This window comes from Ictalurus furcatus, chromosome 16, assembly GCF_023375685.1.
Source record: "Ictalurus furcatus strain D&B chromosome 16, Billie_1.0, whole genome shotgun sequence".
NCBI classification, from domain to species: Eukaryota; Metazoa; Chordata; class Actinopteri; order Siluriformes; family Ictaluridae; genus Ictalurus; species Ictalurus furcatus.
The window spans coordinates 26,220,052-26,243,260 of record NC_071270.1 but is presented as its reverse complement, the minus strand read 5'-3'; the positions used below and the strand labels follow the sequence as shown (position 1 = coordinate 26,243,260).

Sequence of the window (23,209 nt, the reverse complement as noted above, 5' to 3'; positions counted from 1 at the left end):
ATATAATATAATTCACTAAAATCATGAGGCACATTTTTCATGGCGACTGTTTTTATTTATTTATTTATGTATTTTTGTCATTATATCGTTTTGGTATCGAGCATTACGATACTATAACCGGTTACAAATGGTAGTATCGTGCTAACACTAATGCTAACCTGATACAGTCAGTATTTTGATCAGTTAAGCTAATGGTAGAGTCCTGCAGAAGAGCAGGTGCGCCGCGTCGGCCAATCAGAACAGGCGGGGAGGATCACGTGCCGACACCGTGGTCGAAATGCAGGCAGGCAGGCAGCTCTCGGGACTCGGGCGAGCGGCAGTGAGGCAGAGACGGAGAGAGAGACGGAGCTGAGGAGAAGGGAGAGAGAGCGAGAGAGAGAGAGAGTACTTGGATGGTTTATCTGCGCTCAGGGACGGAAAGCAACTCCTCGGGGTAAGCGTTAACGTCTTTAAACCCTTATTAACGTTCATAAGCATCTGCAGGTTGACTCGGTGTGACTTGGTGTGAGTGTGAGAGAGAGATTGATTTTTTGCTGCGATAAATAAACGGGACCGCGTTCGCGTTTCTCGGCTCGGACATCATCGCTATGAAGGCTGTGTCTGGTGTTATAACCGTTCACAGAGTTCACAGCAGTGTATTTCCTCTACCAGCCAGTCAGCTCTCTTCAGAGATTGTTCTCGCGCTGAGTAAAACTGAGCTGTGGTATTGTTGTGCTAGTGTTTACTCCCCTCCGAATCTCCGGTGGTTGCACCGCAGGATCCCGTAGCCTACTTAAATAATTCATTAGGTAGCGAGCTGCCTTTTAAAACACAGGGCCAGTGCTTTAAAACTAGCATTTAAGACGCGATTGTTTTATAGGAAGTGATCCTTGGTGGCCAGCTTGTCACCAATTGTTGATGGGTTTTTGTTTTTTTTTTTGTCCGGCACTTCTTTTTTTCACATCCTCCAATAACGACTGGAGCTCCTCCGCGCATGCGCACTACTCTGCGTTGGCGCCTCGTGCGTGCAGGTTTTTAAACTCGCGCACACGAAATGTGCGCGTGTCGGGACAGACGCTCGGTGTGTCGGCTCCTCCCGCTTCACTACGAATTATTTTTTTTCTCTCGTTTCACTTATTGAGAAGAAAGTACGTTTGTTTATTAAAAAATATATATTATCTACCTAAGAGCCCAAATGTTATCGTGTCGTAATTTTGTGTAACTTTTTAGTTATATCACCACAAATTAATGAATATCGTTGTGAATTTCTGTTAGCTTGTTAGCTAGCGGTTCAACTTCTGAGGTAAACTTTTTCCCTGGATCACACCATAGTGACTGTCACTTGGTTAATAAGTTAGATTTGTAGCTTTTGGTTTCTTTATAAGTTGTTCTAGTCATATTTTCGCGGTGTTGTCACGTAAAACCGGTTAAATTTGTTGTCTCCCCCCTGCAACGGTCAATGCAGTTTTGACCGTTGGGATTTGTACGCGCGACGGCTTTGGCTGATGTGACGTCATGAGGATGAACGTGCAGGTGTCCATGGCTCCACTTCCGCACTTTCTCACTTTGTAAACAATGCTGCTGTTTTATTGATTTTATTGATTTTATTGATTTTATTGATTTAATTGATCGATTCAGTCAGTATTATATTGACTATTCATATTTATAACCTGAGCGGGATTGTGTCTCCTTGCTGCACCGGCACTGTTTGAACACAACCAGCTGCGCGTGCGTTTTATTTATATATCCTGTTTCCAATGCGGAAGTGATCCTGCGTGTCAGCTGCCTTTACAATCCGAGTGTGGTTTGGTGTTTTGGTTTCGTCTGGCTTTTATTTGACTCCTTGACTCGTGTTGCTGGGTTGCTGCTGCGGTTGGAGTGTGAGATTATCTCCTAGATAATAGATTTAGAAAAAAAAATAAAGTAACCCAGTGAATGAGATTTTTTTTATGGGAGTGTCAGGTGTGTTAAATGATGACTCTTATTATAATAACTCTTACTCTAAGTGCAAAGCGTTCATTATGGGCAGATGATCAAAATAATTTTAGCCTTCGTCTTTTTGTTGTCTTGTCTGAGTTTGGTCTGCAGCAGCGGTCAGAAATATGGAATAAACCTGACCAAATTGATGGAGAGCTTCTTTTTGACTGTCTATCCATTTCTGCATCTAGTTTTCTCTGGAGTTTCCTTCTTTCTCTTATTCTCTTGTATTTGTCTCTATTCTCCCCTCAGCCATCACTTCTCTCTCTCTCTCTCCCCCCATCACCTGTCTTTTTGTTTCTTCGTCCCTCATTTTTTCTCTTTCTCACATTTTCCTGTTTCTTTCACACATTTCTGTTCTCTCTCTCTCGCTCGCTCTGTTTGAACAGTTTACAAATTTGTTAGGCGCGTGGACTGGAAATAGTCCGTGGGTAGATTGTGTATCTTCAGGTTAAAATGTTGAGGATGTCGCTGTTTGCATTGGATGAATGCCACAGAGAGAGAGAGAGAGAGAGAGAGAGAGAGAGGTCCATGCTGTTCCCACGTCAGTTGGAAAACATTTCTTCCTAATTTGTTTCTACAAGGTCAGTATAGTCTGCTTTCTTTTGCACTTGTCCTTCTTAGCTCCTGCTTAAGCATATTTAATGTTCTGCGGTCTGTTTGAAAGACAAAAATCAATGAAACTGTCAGCTCAAGGTTCAGCTCTGATGCCCTGGTTTCCATTATGTTGGTGCAGGAAGAAGGACCTGATCCTGGATCAGCACACAAGGTCAGAGGCCACGTTTCCCCCAGTTTCTCCTCCATCCGATCCCCCTCTCCTCCGCTCCACAATGGGGTGCGAGCCCTCGTCCCGACAGGCCGTTGTTAGTGTATGAAGTGTCGGTCGAACGTTTTCCTCACGCGTTCTGAGGCGTCTTCAGGCCTGCGCCCGTGCGTCACGTAATTTGATAAACGTATCCAATTTGTAGCAGTTTAATGTTAATGATTTCCAGCATTAACATGTTTTTGCAGCTTCAGTAGTCCAATTACAAATCCAATTTTAACAAGCGCTTCTAAATGCACACGTACATCGCCTTAATTATTTTTAGTGCTGCTGATGGATTCTGTTTCAGAGCAATTTACTGATGATACACACACACTGAGAAATAGAGAGAGAGAGAGAGTGGGACAGATAAAGGGACGTATTTTTGGTAATACGACAGCACAGATTTCTGTCATTTTATCAGTTGAGTATTTGAAGAGCTCTCTCTCTCTCTGTCTCTGTCTTTCACGCTCGTTCTCTCTCCCCCTCTCCCCCTCTCCCCCCTGCTGATCAGTGCTATTCCTGGCTCTCTCCTGGAGCTGATGAAGAAAGTGAAGCCAGCAGCAGGAGTAGGTTTTTAGCTTCGCTTCCTGCTGCAGAACTCCGAAGCCTTCACTGTTCTCTCTCACTAGGCAGTTTTCACTCTCTGGAAATCACCGATCATGATTGTTACGCTAGATTATAAACAATTGTGTGTGTGTATACGTAAATGTTTTTCAGACGAATCAAGTGTTTTTTTTTTTTTTCTTTTGTGTATGTTTATTATTATTTTTTAAACATATGATGATTGACGCTCCAGGGCTTGTAAAACGCTCTCTAAATAGGCGACATCAGTCCTGAATAACACACAAAGGCGAGTGACTATAATCTGAAGTGTCCTAGATAAGTGCATTGTGTCCTTATTGAAGATTGTGGTGTAGCTCGTAACCACTGCGACATGCCACTTTAGTGTGTGTGTTGTGTGTGTATGTGTGTGTATATACGACTGTAGCCCTATTCAGATGGGATTAGACTGACCTGCCTCATAGTGTGACGTTTCCTGTTTTACAAGAGATACTCTGAGATGTTCTTTTAATCCGGGTGTCTGTATTTTTCTCTGTCGTCCTCTGAGAAAATGACAACATGTATACGGTTTTTGTCGTGTTGGGGAAATGTTTGACTGCTTGCTGTGTTTAGTCTCGTAGTGCGCACAACAGTGAAAAGTGGATGCTTTAGAATTTCAGACTGGGGCCGGAATTTCACCCCTTAAAACTGAAATAAGTGCCAACGTCCCTTCTTTACCTACTACAGCGACGCTTTGACAGCCTGGACGTCATGTTGTGAACGGAGCGTGATCACATGACTGTGTGGCGCAATTAACCAGGTATGTAGAAAATACCACCTGCTAGAAACTCCTTGCTCCTGTAGTTATTATATTGTGGTCGTGAGAGTTTTATCACTGAAAAACGTATTACAGACGTCCCGCTGATAAACGAATCCAATCCGAATATAGCAGGAAGTATTTAGCGTATATTCTCTTTGTTGTCTCGGCCTCAGATTTGCATGGGTATCACGCAGCCGTTTTTGGTGCGAGTGGAGTTTAGTGCAAGGGAGGAGTGTGGCTGAAATGGCTCCTGGTATACAGAAAAGCAAAAAAAACCAAAAAAAAAACTAGCGGACCAGCAAGGCTGTGTACACTCATAAAGACGCAGTGTTACAGATGTATTCTGAATAAAACACACACAGACGATACGGTGACCGAGTAACCGCGCCAGGCTAAATATAAAGAGCCCAGTCAAGTAGCTAAGAGGAATTGAGAACAGTCTGGTCGTGTTTGTATTGGATCCATTCACTCCGACGACAAGGGCAGCTTTGTTCTCGGGAAAGGAAGCGACCTCCTGGAGACCCCTCCGTGCCGAACAGCGCCGCCACCTCGTTCGAGCCGAGGGAGTCAGGGCTCAAGTGCGCGCTCGGGTACTCTGAGGTTCCACACATCGAGGTAAAAGAGGCGTGCATCTCTGAGCGCAACGGAAAGTGCGTGGTTCTGTTCTGTATCAGTTGTGTGTGTGTGTGTGTGTGTGTGTGTGTGTATATAAAACAGCCTGACAGCAAAGCAGCAACGGAAACACATCCAGAGATGAGAAACTGGATCTAGAGCAGACGCAGGGCACGAATGGCCTTGTAAGGTATCCGAGACTCCGGAGACAGGGACGTTTCAGATCCCTGTGCGTTCTCTCTCTCTCTCTCTCTCTCTCTCCCTCTCTCTCACACACACACACACACACAGTGCACGGAAACAGTAGCATGTCTAAACATCAGGAATAACAAATTGCCTCCTCTGTGCATCGGTGAAAGAAGTAATCACGCACAGAGTGCACAGCGTACTCACGTACTTGGTTGAGAGAATCCCTTTCTGTTTTTTTTTCTTTCTTTTTTTTTAAAATGGGGGGGGGGGGCTGTGTTGTGTGGGAAATCCCCCCACACCCAAAATAATTTTTTTTTCAGACTAGTTGCAGCAATATTAAGAAAATGTGGGGAAAAAAAACTGTACATAGTTCAGTGCTGAGGAAAATTTTTACTCCCTATTCAAAAAATCGGATCTGAGGTAGACATTTACATATGATTTGCATACTCTAACGTGTTTAGGCCAATCAGCATTGAGCGTTTGAGAAACACTGAAATTAAACAGATTACAGGTTGCAGATTAGGAATCGATATCGCGAAAGCAAAAGTGGTATGATGGTGTCTCGATACGTTTTAACCAGGATCGAGTTCCTCACCCAGATTTAATCTACAGAAACGCATGTGACCAGTGTGGAAAATCACTCAATCATTTACAGCTTATTAGCTCTAGATGTCGTGTATAAAAACACTACGCTTCATCTTCGCCTGTTAAATTGCTCGTGAACTTGCATGTTCGGAGTCGCAGAGGCCGATGGATGTTGATTAAACGGTGCTCTTGCTTTCATGTTTTGCTCCCGGAGCCGTTTGACACTCGTTAACAGCTTCACGTCCGTCAGTGCTGGAGATGTGACCGTACCAAAACTATCACGGTTATTGTTAAAATGTTAACAATTGTTAATGGTAGCATCTGTTTTGACGCTCAAAAAGCAACGTTGCGTGCTGCGCCTGCATCAGACTCGTGCTGGGTGTGTGTGGACAGCGTTTACCAGGAGTTTTACAAATCACTATAATCACACACTGTTTTGGTGATCGTTAAACGTGACGCAGTAATACTAACCGGCGGGGAATTTTATCACGGTTTATCGTGAAACCGGTAGCCGTTTCATCCCTGGCCAGCGCAGTGTACGACTTTATACACGTGGATAAATTCTGTTCACTTTATTGGTGGTTCTGGTGCAAACCACAAACCATCAACGCTTTTAATTTTACAGGACGTACACGGCGCCACGTTTAGAAAAGTCCAACACGGACAAAGACACGTCCAATAAATCTCATCGCGAGTTCATAAAAGGCATCTGAAAAACGCAGTTGATTTGTAGCTATGGGAAGTGTGCTTTAAAAAGAATCAGGGATTGGGTTTCAGGTGTGATAATTACTTTTCGAGCCTGCAGTAGGAGTAACTCCCACTGACTGCTCCCTCCCTCCTGCCTTTCTTCACTTACTCCCTCTTTCCTTCTCTCCCTCCCCTACGTAAAGTTAACGAAACGACCCAGAAGAAATCAAACCCGCCATCCCGTGTCCCTCGGCTTTACGGACGCCTGTGTTCCGTAGATTCCAGGGGTGTGATGAACGTCCGCTTTGGATTAATGCACCAATTTAAAAGGCAACGATTGAAACCAACCATTAATAATTCACGTTTTTAAACTGACGTGTAAATAATTCAGTAGACTAGGAAGCCGATTTGCCCGTAGCTCTTTAAAGCTACTTTTAAAATTCTCTAAAGCATCATCAGCAACAAATTAATGATAGCCATACCCCAGATTCCTGAACTAAGTCAGGCACATGACAGTCAAAGGATACTGTATTGTATTGTAGCGGATTCAGTAGTGTCCTCAAATTTCGTATCGTCGCTTTAAGAGTCTTGAATCGTATCGTAGCAGATGCAGTGGTGTCGCCAAAAATCTAATCATCGCCTTAAAAAGAAATGGTATCGTATCAGGTTCTGTTCTATCGCTAAATATCGAATTGTATCCTTAGCTTTTCACCCTTTTTTTAAAAAAATGTATTACCTGCTAGCTCATCTTTATTTTTTTAGTGGTGTAAGTGTTACTTGGAATAGTTTCCCTTTAACTTTTAATGCTATGTACTACAGACGTAAAGAAACACGCCAGGCCTCAATTATCTGCGTTTAGGATCTGCACTGACGGAGTCATGGAGCTGGCCATATCTTCCACCGAAGCTGTAATTCTTCTAGCAGTGGGAAACTTCTGGTTGTTCGGTTACTCCGGCGGCTTTGAAGTGTCGTCTGGATGGCAGTTCTCATCCTCGGTGCGCCGTGCCCACGCACCGCTCATCGAGACGACCTGAACGTTCCTCTGGAGGCTGGAGAGGTAGATTTGTTTATGCAAAATCACGAACAGGGCGAGACCAGCGCCGACACGGAAAGCCCATCCTCCTCTGCTTTCACGGAGTCTGCCTAAAAATACCGACGGCAGACCGAGTTATTTTGCTATCAGGCTTTATTCTTCAGACGCTGTTTATCAGCCATCATCAAAAAAACAAACAATAGGCCGTGCGATTAAAGGTGTAGTAGGCAGTATTTTTCATTTCTTCCTAGCACAAATAACGTGGAAAGATGTAGAAATGATGACAAATGATCGTTTAAGCTGCTGTCTCAGAACAAATGTATTACGTAACTGAAAAAAAACCACTCGGTTTGGAAACCTGTCTTCGGATCCAGAATAAATGGTTGTTTGGTTTTGGCCTCCCCAAACGTACCTACTGCACCTTTTAAAGCCATGATCAGATCTACGTCGTGTGTGTGTGTGTGTGGGTGTGTGGGTGTGTGTGTGTGTGTGTGTGTGTGTGTGTGTGTGTGTGTGGGGTTTCCAATGACTTCACCTGTATCGTATGTGCCAATTAATCCCTATTTGCCTTTCATGTTGAAAAGTGTCTGTAATTGCTGATATAGATATTCAATTAAAGTGTGCGAGACCAAGCGCATCCCTATCAGATGGAGTGCGTAATTTAATAAAGGAGGTTTCCCACACTGCAATGCGTCGTGCCCCGTCACCCAGGCGCTGAGAGAGGGTGAGCGAGAGAGAACAAGAGAAACAGAAGAAGAGTAGTGGACCCTTTGCTTTGTTCTGCTTCTGCTGCTTGTCACCTCGTTACTCTGCAGGGAATTAACTAATTACAGCAGGTCTCCTCCATCGCTCCTATTGTGAAAGATGAAAGAAGGAAGCGTGGGGTTTCGGGCTGTAAACGAGTGTTGGGGATATCGATGAAGACGAGTGAGGTTTGCCGCATTCCCGAGCACAGCACGTGTCCGAGTCGTACCTGTGTTTGGGAACTTAAGACCAGGAGTCTGGTATGCCTTGAGAACATTTTAGATCTTTCTTTAATTGATTGATTGATTGATTGATTGAATGAAGTGTAGTGTGTACGTATGACACACCGCATGTTGACAGACGTCAGTTTCGTCATCCATCTTTTCCAGGGAAGTAAATCAACAAACAGTTATGGCAGATATCACACAATCATTTACTGCGTGTTATCGTTCAAAAAAAAAAGAGAAGAAAGAAAACACAACACTTTATCTAGGCTTGTTAAATTGGCTGTGAACTCGCGTGTCTGGAGAAGCCGAGGCAGACGGTCGCTAATTAAACCATGCGCTGGAAATGCTTCTCGCCCCTAGAGATGTTTCAGGGTCATGTGACTTTTTCTATTGTCTGTAGACTTATTTAAGAGATATTAAGCCGGCTTTACGCTGCAAAAGCGTGTATCGTACGGCGTAGGGTCAGACGGGACGGCTACAGATACGTTAACAGTGAGAAGTTTGAGAGGGATAGAGAACGTTTTTCTGAACTGTAAAAATCTTTTTACAGTTTTATCACGACAGGAAGAAAAGGACACCGTGTAAAAACGAATAAAGGATGAGTTACAGCTTATGGGTGTGTATCTAGCTGATTAGCGTAGACTTTGTTTACCATTTTGACAAGGTGTTCTACACTTTCCAGCAGGGGTGTGCAGGAATGGGGGGGGGGGGGATGCCAGATTAAACCACATTAAATATACAGTCCCCAAAATACTGAAATACAAAATTTAAGCGCTCCGAGATTGTGAATTTAATTGCAGCAGAGTGACTGTAGTTGTGACACACACGATGATGTTCATCAAGAATTAATGAAAGGTTTTCCGTGCTTTGTGGCTGGAAGCATCGCTGCTTGTTAGCTCGCGGTCCTGCGCACTGTTCACTCTGATTAAAAAGTTGCTTCTGCCGGGAGAGCGTTCAGCTTCTTCACTTTCTCCGCCCTCTCGTCCTCTCAATATTTTATTTATTCATTATTTTTTTTTGCAAATCCCTGGTTTTGTTTCATGATGTCGTTTCATGACTTATTAAACGTCTTCACGACAGCAAAGAGGATGCGCACGCTTCTTCTCTGGCTCTCGGAGCTCTCGAAGTATTCTTGTTTCCAGCGCTTTTGAAATCGTTCCATTGCTGTTAACGTTGTGCTTTTACAAATTCATTTGCAGGTGTAGTGAGAGCTAACTGCACAGTCTGCTTCCGCCATCAGGCGAGAGGAAGAGTTGCCATGCGTTTGCAATTGTGGTGAGCTACTGACCGGACATTCTAACACAGGGGTGTCTGATCTTCTCTGCTAAGGGCCCGATGTGGGTGCAGGTTTTCTTTCCAACCGAGCAGAGGCCACACCTGAGTGGGATCAGCTGTGGCTTCTGCTTGGTTGGAATGAAAACCTGCACCCACACTGGCCCGGATAAGATCGGACACCCCTGATCTAAGAGAAAAGCCGTAGGTCAGTTAGCGTGTTCGTCAGTTAGTCTTGGTGATTTTACAAGGCTCTTGGTTTGGAAAGGGGTTTTTTTTTAAACCACCTGCTAATCTCACTGAATTTAGTTGTTTTTGCAGACATGTTCAGAGATATTTCAAACAGTCAAGAAAAGATGGAAGCTTAGAGTCTTCTCCAACCAGTAGCTCAGATCCGTGTGTTCACGTCTACGCCAGGAAGGAAGAAGAAAGTGAATATAAAGAAAGAGCGCGTGATTGGGTGCAGATTTCCGGCACGGTGAGAAAGGTGGAGCTGCTGTCCTCTGTGCTGTCATTGTAGCGTCCTCTGTCTCCATCACGCAGCACATAACAGATGGGTAGAAGCAGGGGGTCTGAGGTCTCACACTCGTACACTAATCCCTGGAGAGAGGGATAGGTAGAGGACAAAAGGAGAGGAAGATGTTAAGGAGAAAGGGGTTAAGTGAGATCTAGGAAAGAGAATGAGAAGACAAGACAGATGGAGAGGTTACAGTGGTGTGTGTGTGTGTGTGTGTGTGTGTGTGTGTGTGTGCGCACGCTCACACAGCAGGCAGATCGAACCCTAGATGCCTCTAGTTTAATCCCCGAATCCGCATCTTTATTAACACATGCTAGACAAAACACAGACTCTGTCTAATCTAAAACTTGTTTTCTCTGTTCGCTTTGACCCTCACGTCTCCGCCTCGCGTCTCGAAACATCTGTGACCAGGAAGTCAGTAACAGAGCAGAAGAGCACGCCACTCGTTTCACTCCACGTTGCAGCCAAATTAGAAATGGATTGCTTCTTGTTCGTGTGCCGTACGCACACAAACACGCTCGAGGTGTAGAGCTCAGGTTAAGAGCAAGCACCGTAGCAGGAGAAGAGAGGAGCTTCAGCTCAACAACCCGGCTATTCAATATTCATAATTCATATTCATAACATCATTATTGCATAACTGCTTTAGAGAGAGAGAGAGAGAGAGAGAGAGAGATGGAGGAAGGGTAGAAAGGGGGGACAAGACAGAGACTGGAGAGAGACTGAGTTGGAAATGGAGAGAGATGGAGACAGTGGGAGGGCAGATTGTGTGAGAGAGGGACAAGACAGAAAGATGAAGACTGTCATGGGGGAGGGGGGGGCTGAGAGAGAGAGAGAGAGAGAGAGAGAGAGAGAAGCTGGGGGAGAGAGACACTGAGTTGGAGACCGTGAGACAGGACAAAGGACAGATTTGGGATAGATGGAGACCGAGAAAGACAAAGAGATTGAGAGTGTGAGTCAGGATAGAGAGAACACACAGAGAGAGAGACTGACAGAACAATGAGAGAGCGAGTGACTGGTGGGGGTCGGGTGCACAGGTGTGTGTGTGAGAGAGTAAGAGAGAGCGCGTGAGAGTCACTTTTTTAACTCTGACTGTCTCAGAAGCACGTCTAGACCACTAATCAAGCACCAATTAAAACGAGCCATGTCTGGTCTAAAGCTGAGGATAACGAGTAGATGATTAGTTAAGAACTTAATTGTCACATACACCGTTATTATTTTAGTTTAGTGTAACATATCCTCCTGCCCCCCCCACCCCCGGGGTTATATTCGTGGTATTCAAGTTATGGTTATTTATTAGCATGTCAAGCTGCTTTAATTGTGTGGGCATGTGAAGCTTGCGGAAGATGATGAGTTGGAGCGTTGTGTGTTTTAGGAGCGCGCTGAGCACCTGTCCGACTCGTCCGGACCACATTCCCGCCTTCCCTCCTCAAGTATCTACAAAACGCTGACTCTCCACTCATCCACTGCTCAAGTCTCGGTCCTGTGACTGCGTTTTGGCTTGATGGTATCGTCTTAAACACACACACGCACACACGCACACACGCGCGCACACACACCTGCCGCGACGTGTAGCCGGGTTTCTGCACCCAGGGCAGGGCGTCGCTAAACTCTCGTGTCACACCTTGTAATTGGAAATCTCCACCATGTAGCAAGGAAGCACATCACTCCTCTTTTTTTTTTTTTTTTTCTTTTTTTTTCCCTCTCCCCCCTATTAAATCCATGGGGATTTTTATTCAGACACACACACACTGATGGTTTTGGGCCAAGGTGAAAAGGGACACCGGTGTACAGAACAGGTGCCAGGAGCTGATGGTGTGTGTGTGTGTGTGTGTGTGGGTGTGTGTGCGCTGTCAGAACAGGTTTCACAGTTCGAATACTCCTTAAATATTTATATTTACACATTTAGAGACGAATGCTACCCGTGTTTCCCTCTGCAGTTGATTGTATATTTGATCATTTTTATTCTCTGCAGCGTATTAGTTTTTTCACCTGTATCTGTCCTACCTGTGTTTCGTTTCTGTTCTCAAATCCAGATAGCCTTGGTTTTAACCCGTTTACTATTATTATTATTATTATTATTATTATTATTATTATTATTATGACGTGTAATCGTCTGAAATCTCCCACGTGAGTGTATCTGTGAGATGATAATGATGGAGTTATCAGCCGGATAGATTGCAGCAATCCTTCCTGATTAACTTTGGGTGTTTTGGGATTAGCGTGCGCCGTTAGCGTTTGCCGCAGTAAATCCCCGTGCTGTGTAGCTGTGAACATGGGGCATGAGTCGGGCATTAAAACTCCTCCAGGTTCTGAGTGTAGTTACGTCATGTTACCGGATAACTGGTTAGCTGTTGCTATTTATGCCCTCCTCTCTCTCTCTCTCTCTCTCTCTCTCTCTCTCTCTCTCTCTCTCTCTCTCTCTCTCTCTCTCTGTCTCTGTCTCTCTGCATTTCCTATTTACAGAACGAGGCCAGAGCCTTGAACTGCGCTTCACCCTGTAGACCAATAAACAAACCCACATCACACTGACAGGCCACGCAGGAGCTCCTCTAGACCTTCAGCTGTCCCGATCAGGGACGTACCAATCCCATTCCTGGGGGTGGACACATCATTAATTCATTAGCACAGCAGAGCGCACAGGTAAAGTTCAAGCTCCAGTGTGATGTTTCAGTGGAGTGTAAACCTCACTGACCAGGCTGTTCAAGTTTAAGGAGCTAGTTAAGTCCATGAACAAGTGTGCGATATGACGATAACATCACGATTCTCAAAAACATTCCTGCAACAATACAGGATATAAAATCATTTTTAAAAAAAAAACAAAGCTTGAAACACAGAGCGGAAAATTAGTTTGTAAAAATATTAAAATGCAGAATTTTAATAATTTAAAAAAAGCATGTACGGAATTAACATCAACTTAATTAAACTTATATAAAAAATATTGTACATTTTAAACAACAGGAAGTTGTATGTAGTGTGGCAAGTCATGTACTATAGGATGTATGTTTTTGGACAGACGCTAAACGCGCACAAGCCACAACCATAGCACTCGCGCCACACACGCACACACACAAGATACAAGCGACATGTAATTTGTGAGGTGACGATGTGAAGGGGTTGAAGGTGTTAGTTTCTGTTCTCTATTCATTCACTATTGAGATAACTAGAGAGAAGGAATGGGAGTGAAAAGGAGAAAGAAGGAAGAGAGTGTGTGTGTGTGTGTGTGTGTGTGTGTGTGTGTGTGTGTGTGTGTGTGTGTGTGTGTCCTCCAGCGGAGATAAGCTGCACTCAGCTCTGTCGCTGGAGTGATATGACTGGCTGCCTCTCGCTGGCGCTCTGGGGGATCGGCTGACCCATTTTGCTTTCAGCTCTGAAGTTATTTTTGCATATTAGTGCAGTGACAAGTCTGCGGGTGGATACGAGCTCGTCTGACACCTCCGAAAGAGGCTCTCTTGATGGGGGTGTGGCTCTCGTAAAGGGGGTGTAGCTCTCTCAACGGGCCTGAGCAGAGACGCTGTGTTCAGATCGAAGAGATATTCAGCTGTCTACTGCAGCACTTGTGACATTTCACCGTAGATATATCCAACTCCTATCGCCTTAATATCTCACTCACACACACACACACATACCTGTGTGAGTGTGTGTGTATGCAGGTTCAGCAGTGTTTGTAGAAGATGCTGCAGTCTCCTGAGACGTGGATGAGCCAGACTGCAGGCAGGAGCTGACCTGCTTACGCTCGCCACTTTCACCACCGCATTAAAACACTCCGTATCCACCTTACAGACTTCACACCGTGCGGTGTGCCGGATTTCATTCACACACCGTTTAAGCTACAGGATTTAAGGAACTACAGCGCCCTCCGTTAATATTGGCACCCTTCATAAATATGAGCGAAGAAGGCTGTGAAAAATTCTTTGTTGTTTACACTTTTGATCTTTTGTTCAAAACATTCACAAAAATACCCTGCTCTCGTGGATATCAAACAATTGCAAGCACAACAGATATTTTTATTTTAAAAACTCTTTAAATATTGGTGTGCAACAATTATTGGCACCCCTGTGAATTCATGAGAGAAACATGTTAGAAGTATATTCCCATTGATATTAAAAAACACCTGGGCGACTATGAACAGGAAATTGTTCAACCATGACTTCCTGTTTCACTGGGATGAGTATGAGGTAACATGTAGGCCAAATTTCATTCATAACGATGGGTAAGAACAAGGAATATAGCTGTGATGTGCGGCAAAAGGTTGTTGAGCTTCACACAATGGGGCGTGTCTGTAAGAAAATAGCACAAGCATTGAAAATGCCCATTTCCACCATCAGGGCAATAATTAAGAAGTTCCAGTCCACTGGAGATGTTATGAATGGACCTGGAATTGGACGTGTGTCTATATCGTCTCAACACATTGTGAAGAGGACGGTTCGAGTGGATAAACATCTCCAAGGATCACAGCTGGAGAACTGCAGAAGTTAGTTGTGTCTTGGGGTCAGAAAGTCTTCAAAACTACAATCTGAAGTCACCTACATCACCACAAGGTGTTTGGAAGGGGTTCAGGAAAAAAGCCTCTACTCTCATCCAAAAACAAACTCCAGCGTCTTCAGTGTGCAGACACTACTGGAACTTCAAATGGGATCGGGTTCTATGCTCAGATGAAACCAGAATAGAGCTTTTTGGTAATAAACACCAGAGGTGGTTTTGGAGCACACAGAGAGGCAGCCGTATGGAAAAGTCCCTCATGCCCACGGTTAAATATGGTGGTGGATCTTTAATGTTTTGGGGCTGTTTTTCTGCCAGAGGACCTGGACATTTTGTTAGGATACATGGCATCATGGACTCGATCAAATATCAACAGAGATTAAATGAAAACCTGACCGCCTCTGCCAGAAAGCTTCAAATGGGCCGTGGTTGGATCTTCCAGCAGGACGATGATCCAAAACATCATCAAAATCAACACAGAAATGGTTTACTGACCACAAAATCAAGGTCCTGCCATGACCATCCCAGTCCCCTGACCTGAACCCCATAGAAAACCTGTGGGGTGAACTGAAGAGGAGAGTCCACCAGCGTGGACCTGAAACGTGAAGGATCTGGAGAGGTTCTGTATGGAGGAACGCTCTCAGATCCCTCGCCATGTATTCTCCAACCTCATCAGGCGTTATAGGAGAAGACTCAGAGCTGTTATCTTGGTAAAGGGAGCTAGTACAAAAGTATTGACTAAAAGGGTGCCAATAGTTGTTGCACACCTATATTTAACAAAGATTGTTTTTGCATAAACCTGTGTTGTTTGATATCCATGAAAGCAGAGAATTTTTGTGAAATTTTTTTAACAAAATATCAAAAGGTTAAACAATAAAGACACTCTTTCACAGCCGCCTTTGCTCCTATTTACCGAGGGTGCCAATATTAATGGAGGGCAGTGTAGATGGTCTTGAACCCTGAGATCGTTTTTGTTTCAGAATCATTATCTATTTTGTGTTCTGTTTTATTCGCTATTTGTACATGGAGTAGCCAGTTTTAGTGAAACGATACGTGTGTCAGTTTGTAAGGAGTGACTCACTCCAGACCGTACAGTTATTGGAGAATAATCCACGGCGGGGGGGCGTGATGCAGCCGATTATTTCTGACCTTCTTGAAGTGGATTATTTTCATATAACTGCAGGGTCTGGAGTGTGTTATTCCTCTTATACCATAGCGATTTGCTGATGATTGCAGCGTTTATTTATGAACGACACGCTGCACATTTTAACGGTTTATAATTAGATTTAATTCTGTGGAACGTCCGAGAGACGAGTTACTTCCTGTTCTCGCTTACGTTACAGCTGCGATAAACGGGCGCTCTCTCACCAGCCCCTCTCTCTCTCTCTCTCTCTCTCTCTCTCTCTCTCTCACTCACTCACAAATCAGATTATTATTAATGTTAAATTATGTGGTAATTATACACCTCCCCGTGAATGAGCTGTTACTATGGAAACGATATTGTATTAGAATGAGCACATTTATATTAATGTCGTTTGAGATTGTTTGGATCACTGCTGGTCCATTGAGGTGTCTAACCACACACACACACACACACACACACACACACACTGCTGTCCTCAGAATGGACAAAAGTCAGTGTTGTTCCTTTGATGAACAGAATAGACAGAGCTGTCCAGATTGTGAACAGCTGGGCTATATTGAGTAATTGTACTCCTGTAAGTGGACCTAATAAACCGGTCAAGTGGTGTGTGTGTGTGTGGGGGGGTGTGCGTGTGTTTTTGTTTGTGTTATAATCTTTAGCCATGGCTTCACAAACCTCTGCTTGGGTCACACTGACTCATAATAACCTCCTAATTAGAAGCTGATTACAAGCATTGGAGAGGCGTGTGCTCTTTGCTCATTGTGTGTGTGTGTGTGTGTGTGTGTGTGTGTGCTTGACGTGTGTCTTCCAGCAGTTGATTAGACACGCCTCCTTTCATCTTGTGCAGCAGGGCTCCTGGGTCCAACCGGTGACCTCGCGCATGCGCGCACGCACACACACACACACACAGAGACAGCGGCAACACTGCTTTTCAGTGCTGCTTCCGATCTCACTGGTCCCTTAAGACCCGTTTCCATGGTGACCGCAGGAGCGCAAGTGAGGGGGAATGGGCCGTGTCCCAGATTGAGGAAAGACTGATGGTTTGAGAAAAGGAGGCCGGTTGCCACTCCCTCACTGTAAGCAGGTGCTTTGTGAGGACAGTGATTTGTTTGTAATTGTTGTCAAGTGCAAGAAGAACCTATTCATTTGTAAAACGTTCGTACACGCAGGTGAGATTTCAAACCGGCTCTCCGGTATTTAACGATTCACGTCTAAGTGGCGAGTTACAAAACGAGAATTGGACGCGTGTAAAATAACGCAGGTTTCCAACCCGGCGTAGGAACTTTAATTAAAGAGGCTCGCAATTTGAGAGAACCGTGTACTGTACGGACTTTTTATATTAAGTAGTAGGTGTAAAGCGTCTATAAATCATTTTGATAAAGTTTTTTAAAAAAATATGTTGATAGAAAATATCCCTGTCAACCTTCTGCTAATTGGTCTAGTATAATTGAATTTGTCATTTAACAGGACAAGTTGGCTTAGTAAAAACATTTTACTGAAGATAAATAATAGCTATGTTCTTACGCAATACCCCTTCTCCAGTTCCTGACGGATCTTCAGGACCAGCTGAGATCGATTCACGACCGAGTCTTTAGGACCGAGGTATTCAAACTGTGGGGCACGCCTCCATGGGGGCGGGGAATAAATATTAAATCACCGCGTCAGACCTGCTAAACTTCACACAATTTACTTCACATTTTAACAACAGAACACAAAAACATGCCAAAAGAGCAGTCAGTCTTTATTATTATTATTATTATTATTATTATTATTATTATTATTATTATTATTTTTTTTTTTTTTCCTCCCCTAATAAAAACAGCAGATGAGACAATCGACACGTGAGTTAACGATGATTAACAGCAGGCCTTGACTTTCTGTCACAGTGTAATGAGGAAAAAAAAAGATTATTAATGTGAAATACTCACTGCACGCATGAGATTTAAATCATAACGTTAGTTACCTTATTTAATTGATTAATATTTTTTAGGGATGCCACGGATATTCCGACTGAAATGGTCAAAAATGGCACTTTGTTTTTGCCTGGAAAAGAGAAACGAGGCTGAGAATTCTGACGAGGAGAAAACCATTAAAAAGGCCTACACTTTACACATAACGTTGATGGTAATTCAGGGGTGTGCTCTCCTGAGGCGGTCAGGGAACATTCCGGTTTCAGGAGGGACGTCAAGCAGGTGATTTATTTATTATTTGTACAGGTGCACCTCAAAAAATTAGAATATCCTGGAAAAGTAACTCCTTTTTTTTATTATTTTATTTTTTTTTTTTTTTACCCCCGTAATTTAATTCACAAAGTTGAACTTTCACATATTCTAGCTTCATTACACAAAGTGAAATATTTCAAGCCGTTTTTTTTTTGTTTCAGTCTCGATGATGACTGCTTACGGCTCACGGAAATGAAAACTCCGGCGTCTCAAAATATTGGAACAGGACCGTGTGGAGACCAGACGCGAGTCTTACTACAGCCCTGTTGTGTTTCTTCTGTCTTCTTTTTCCTGCAGTGCTCCCGCCAATCTGACCCACTTTAATTCGCAAAATCTCGAAGGCTACTTTTCTCAGCTATAGATAGATTTTGCTCTGACCTGCCTTGCAAGAGGAGGAAAAAACCAAGAGTATCTAAAGTAAATATTTAGGTCTAACGTGACACAAATTCCGGGAGGTTGTGTTTGTGGCCGTTTAACAGAAGGCTCTTTGTGAGAAAGCAGCTGGAAGCCACTCTCTTCTTGACTCGCTTAACCTGCCTTGATTGGTTAACTGTCGTAGCGATTAGCTCAGATTCATGAGGAGCCGAGGTGAAGTTAAGCTTTTTGTATAATTTCACAGGGGCTAAGCAAACACTTCGGCTAATCTCTCTGCAGCGCTGCCGGGCTGTCCGGTGTTTACTGGGTTATAATAACTGCACTTTGCATGTACACCAAATAAATGAGGGAGCACTTGAAGATTGTATTTATACGCCTCACACACAGTGCATGGACAGGATTTGAAATCTCCCATATGCAGTGTCTTCGTTATACCATCATATCGCCCGTAATGTCAGCTTCTTTAAACAGGACGGTCCATGATCATCCCGTGTCTGAGTTCACCTTCGATGCATTAAAGCATATGAAGCCCTATTCGGACGAGATTAAACTGACATGGCGTCCTGGTTTGCTTTCCTCTTTTATTTATGTCTGTTATCTCCGTCTTCCTCTGAGAACGTTACAGACCCTCTGTTTTTCACCAAGCTCTGATCATTTTGGGGGGGTGTGTGTGTGTGTTTGACCTCGGATATTAAACCTTAACTGGGTTGTGAAAGGAGAAATGGGTTCTTTTACAATTTTAGATTATCGCTGTAACTTTGGTTCGGCCCAAAACTGAAATAAGATCCCAGCGCCTCGTCTCGTCTCTGCTCTAGCACGTCTTCGACCGCTCGGAACACCACGTTGTGAGAGGAGCGCGATCGTATGACGTATGAGGTTCGTAGGAAATGCAGCTTCCTAGGAGCTCGCTCCTCCTGATGTCTGAGACAGGTTTCGTAGTTCTCGGGGTACTCGTGAGCGAAGACGGAGGCTGAACGCTGGGATTTTGCCGTGTTAGAGGTTTAACTGGAGGTGCCAGACCATCTCCTCCTTCGACAGTACAGCTTCACTTCAGCACTCTGAAGCAAACGGAGCCTATTTACTCCGATTACTCTGAGCACAAAGACGGCCAGTGAACGACGAGGCGAAGTCGGGGTCGAAAGCTCTGATAACATGGGTCAGACCTGAATACGCTAACTGTCCTACCGCTCCTCAGTTACGCATTCAAGCTCGCAGCAGGAGACGTTTTCACCCGGTGGCCGGTGTCCAGCCTGAGCGCGCCACGTGGTTCGGTCACGTCTCAGGGGGACGGAAACGTTTTGCTCATTAGCGAGGCGGAAAGTGTTAAACTGCTCCGAATGGTTTCGATCGTTAGCGAGGCAGCGAGTAACGAACAGCTCAACAGAGTCTTTGCCTCGTCTCTCTTTATACCGCGGTGCATTTGCATGCTCAAATCTGATTGGTCAGAAGGTGTGCGTTGTTTATTTGTGTTTACAGTAGTTTGAGCGGTAACACGAATGACGGGTTTACATTAACACGCTCGTATTATATTAGTATGTTATAATAACGTTTCTATAGTAACGGCTCATTCACATGGACTCGTACAGCGGACGCTGCACGCAATCGGACGCTAAAAATGAACGGATTTTAAAATGGCGTCGCTTAAGGTCAAACGTGTAATCGCTGATGTGGTGAGGATTTTTAGGAGCTGTTCATGGAAGGAGTCTCCAGTGTCAGTGCTTTTGATTCCAGGTTATTTATTTCTCAATAAATAACCGTAGATATGGCCCTGATTCGGCTGCGTCGTTGCACGTCGTTTACAACTTCCCTTTTAAAAATCTTTTCTTTCGATCGCTCTTCAATCTTTGCACATTTCCGCTTGCTTTGATTATTTTCCGCGTGCTGTCGAGCACATCTGGAGGTGAAGCTTCTGATATTAATTGGGGATTTTCTACGCTCAGTCAGGCAGCGTGTCTGCTTGACGTCCTGTCACTGCTGTCATCGCTGAAGTCTCTGTAATCACACTCGGGGTTCACGTTGATGATGTGGGTCCAGCGTACACTTTCTGTTTTTTGTGTGTGTGTGTGTGTGTGTGTGTGTGTGTGTGTGTGTGTGTGTGTGTGTAAAAATAATAAAGCTGAGCATTGTGCAATCTGCTGGCCATGGTGTTAATTAGAATACCGGTATTCTCTCCTGTGGTGCTTGAACCCTCACAAATGCACCTGTAAAGACATCTGGCTTTCTTTTTTTGTGTTTCTGACTTTCATTTTTACTTCCTTTTTTATGTTTATTTTCTCTTTCTCTGCATCTTTCATTCTTTCTTTGTTGGTGATGATTATGAGGTGCAGTACTTTAATGATAAGGTGGGATTATATTATCAGTGGTCATGTTAAGTGAGGGTGTTGGTGGTGTCTGGTTGTGTTGGGGTTGATGGTTGGTGGTGATAATAATGGTGGTGTTGATGATGTTGGTGTTTGTGATGATGGTGGTGATATTGATGGTGGTGATATTGGTGATGGTGGTGTTGGGGATGGTGTTGATGGTGGTATTGGTGTTGATGATGGTGTTGATGGTTGATGGTGGTGATATTGATGGTGATGGTGTTGATGTTGGTGTTTGTGATGATGGTGGTGATATTGGTGATGGTGGTGTTGATGGTGGTATTGGTGTTGATGATGATTGTGTTGATGGTGGTGTTGATGGTGGTGTTGATGATGTTGGTGTTTGTGATGATGGTGATATTGATGGTGGTATTGGGGATGGTGTTGATGGTGGTATTGGTGTTGATGATTGTGTTGATGGTTGATGGTGGTGATATTGATGGTGATGGTGTTGATGATGATGATGATGGTGGTGATACTGATGGTGGTATTGGTGGTGTTGATGGTGGTATTGGTGTTGATGATGTTTGTGTTGATGGTTGATGGTGGTGATGGGGTTGATGGTTGGTGTTGATGGTGGTGATGTTTGTGTTGATGGTGGTATTTGTGTTGATGGTTGATGGTGGTGATATTGATGGTGATGTTGGGGTTGATGTTGGTGTTGCGTCTCTGTCCGTTCCTGTTGAACAGCTCAGACTGTATCAGGTGGAAACCAGTTTAGTGCAGAGTGAAGGTGTTCACTATTAATGACTTCTCTGACCTTTGCGCGTGCTGAAAGCTGTTCCGTGGCTTCAGGCAGCAGATCAGCTCGGTGATGGATGAACGGATAGATGAAAGAATGATTGGATGAGGTGATGGATGAAGCTGTAGCACGTAGCTGAAGCGGCTCCACACCCGCTGCACACCTGCTCTCAGCTGGACTGAATATAATCACAGCTTTCCTCTCAGTCTAACGGGTTCGAGTGTGTGCCTACGTCTCTCTGCTCAACGACTGTTGTGTTACACGTTTCAATAAGAACACACGTCTTTCTGCTGAGTGTTGGTTTTAACGGTGGATAGAAACCCAGGACGTGAGGACGTGCGGGACACTCGGACTCGTCCAGATACAGTCGGATCAGGGAGTAGCAGTAGGAGTAGTAGTCTAACTTTTTGGGCTAATAAGTAAGCATGCTTCGAGCTAGTTAGGTTCCTGCTCGCGAACTTCCTGCTCTGTACGCGACTACCTCTGCTGCTGCCACCTAGTGTGTAAGAAGAGGTAATGCTCATGATGAATATTAAACAGAAATATTGTGAAACACCTCAGAGAAGAGAAATTCCTCATCCAGTATTTTGAATTGCAATATTTGAGACAATTCTGTCTCCTGCCTAATATTTTTATATTATTATTATTATTATTATTATTATTATTATTATTATTATTATTGTTATTTTTATTGTAGGGCTGGGTGATTATATCAATTATAATATCCATATCGTGATAAATGATTGCACGATACTCTTCGGAGATATCGTTGGTACGGTGATGTATTTTTAAAAATGACAAATGAAATGGTACCGAATGGATGCTGCAGATTTGACGTAATTGAAAACAAAACAAACTTAATCTTCTTTGTAGGCATTAAAGAAAAGTATCATCAAAGTCAGTTTAGAGAGTTTTTGTTTAGTTTATTGTTGGATAAATTATATATCGTGATGCACATCATGTGTAGTAGAAATGTCCTCAAGTATTGTGATTTATAATATTTATCAGATCACCCAGCCCTATATTATTGTCTGTTTTCTTTTTGTTTCTGTGTACGTACGTCTGCTGTCGTGTCCGTCTGCTTTCTTTCATCTTATTTGTAAGTGTCTCCATTTTAAACGTCCCCCAAGTGACGAGGCCGTTTAAGGCTTTGAGAAATTACACCTTTGAATTCCAAGCCCTAGAGAGCAGAATCACCCAGTTCATGAAACCGTGAATAAATTCAAAGAAAATGAGGTGGGAAAAGCGTCTTCGTTCGGTTTTACAGTTCCCTACAATAATATTGGCACCCTTGGTAAATATGAGCAAAAAAAGGCTGTGAGAAATTGTCTTTATTGTTTAATCTTTTCTTCAAACAATTCACCAAAATCCTCTGCTGTCATGGATATCAAACCGTTACAAACACAATTTACACAGTTTACTGAGCACAAAATCAAGGTCCTGCCATGACCATCCCAGTCCCCTGACCTGAACCCCATAGAAAACCTGTGGGGTGAACTGAAGAGGAGAGTCCACCAGCGTGGACCTGAAATGTGAAGGATCTGGAGAGGTTCTGTATGGAGGAACACTCTCAGATCCCTCACCACGTATTCTCCAACCTCATCAGGTGTTATAGGAGAAGACTCAGAGCTGTTATCATGAAAAGGGAGCTAGCACAAAGTACTGACTAAAAGGGTGCCGATAATTGTTGCACACCTATATTTAGCATATTTTTTTGATAAACCTGTGGTGTTTGCAATTGTTTGATATCCATGAGAGCAGAGTATTTTTGTGAATAATTTTTTTTAAACAAAAGGTTAAACAATAGACAATTTCACTGCCTCCTTTGCTCATATTTACCCAGGGTGCCAATATTATCTCTACTTCCTCTAAAATAAACGTATCATTTTTATTATTGATC

General features: G+C 43.7%; 1 protein-coding gene across 1 annotated transcript in view; it reads left to right on the top strand.

Annotated features, from left to right (window-relative positions):
* The first annotated feature begins 218 nt into the window (after positions 1–218).
* LOC128620484 (spermatid perinuclear RNA-binding protein-like) overlaps positions 219–23,209 on the top strand; it is an 83,148-nt gene continuing 60,157 nt past the window's right edge. Inside the window, exon 1 of the mRNA XM_053645523.1 lies at positions 219–433. The gene's annotated coding sequence lies outside the window, so the exon portion shown is untranslated. The remainder of the gene's footprint in view (positions 434–23,209) is intronic.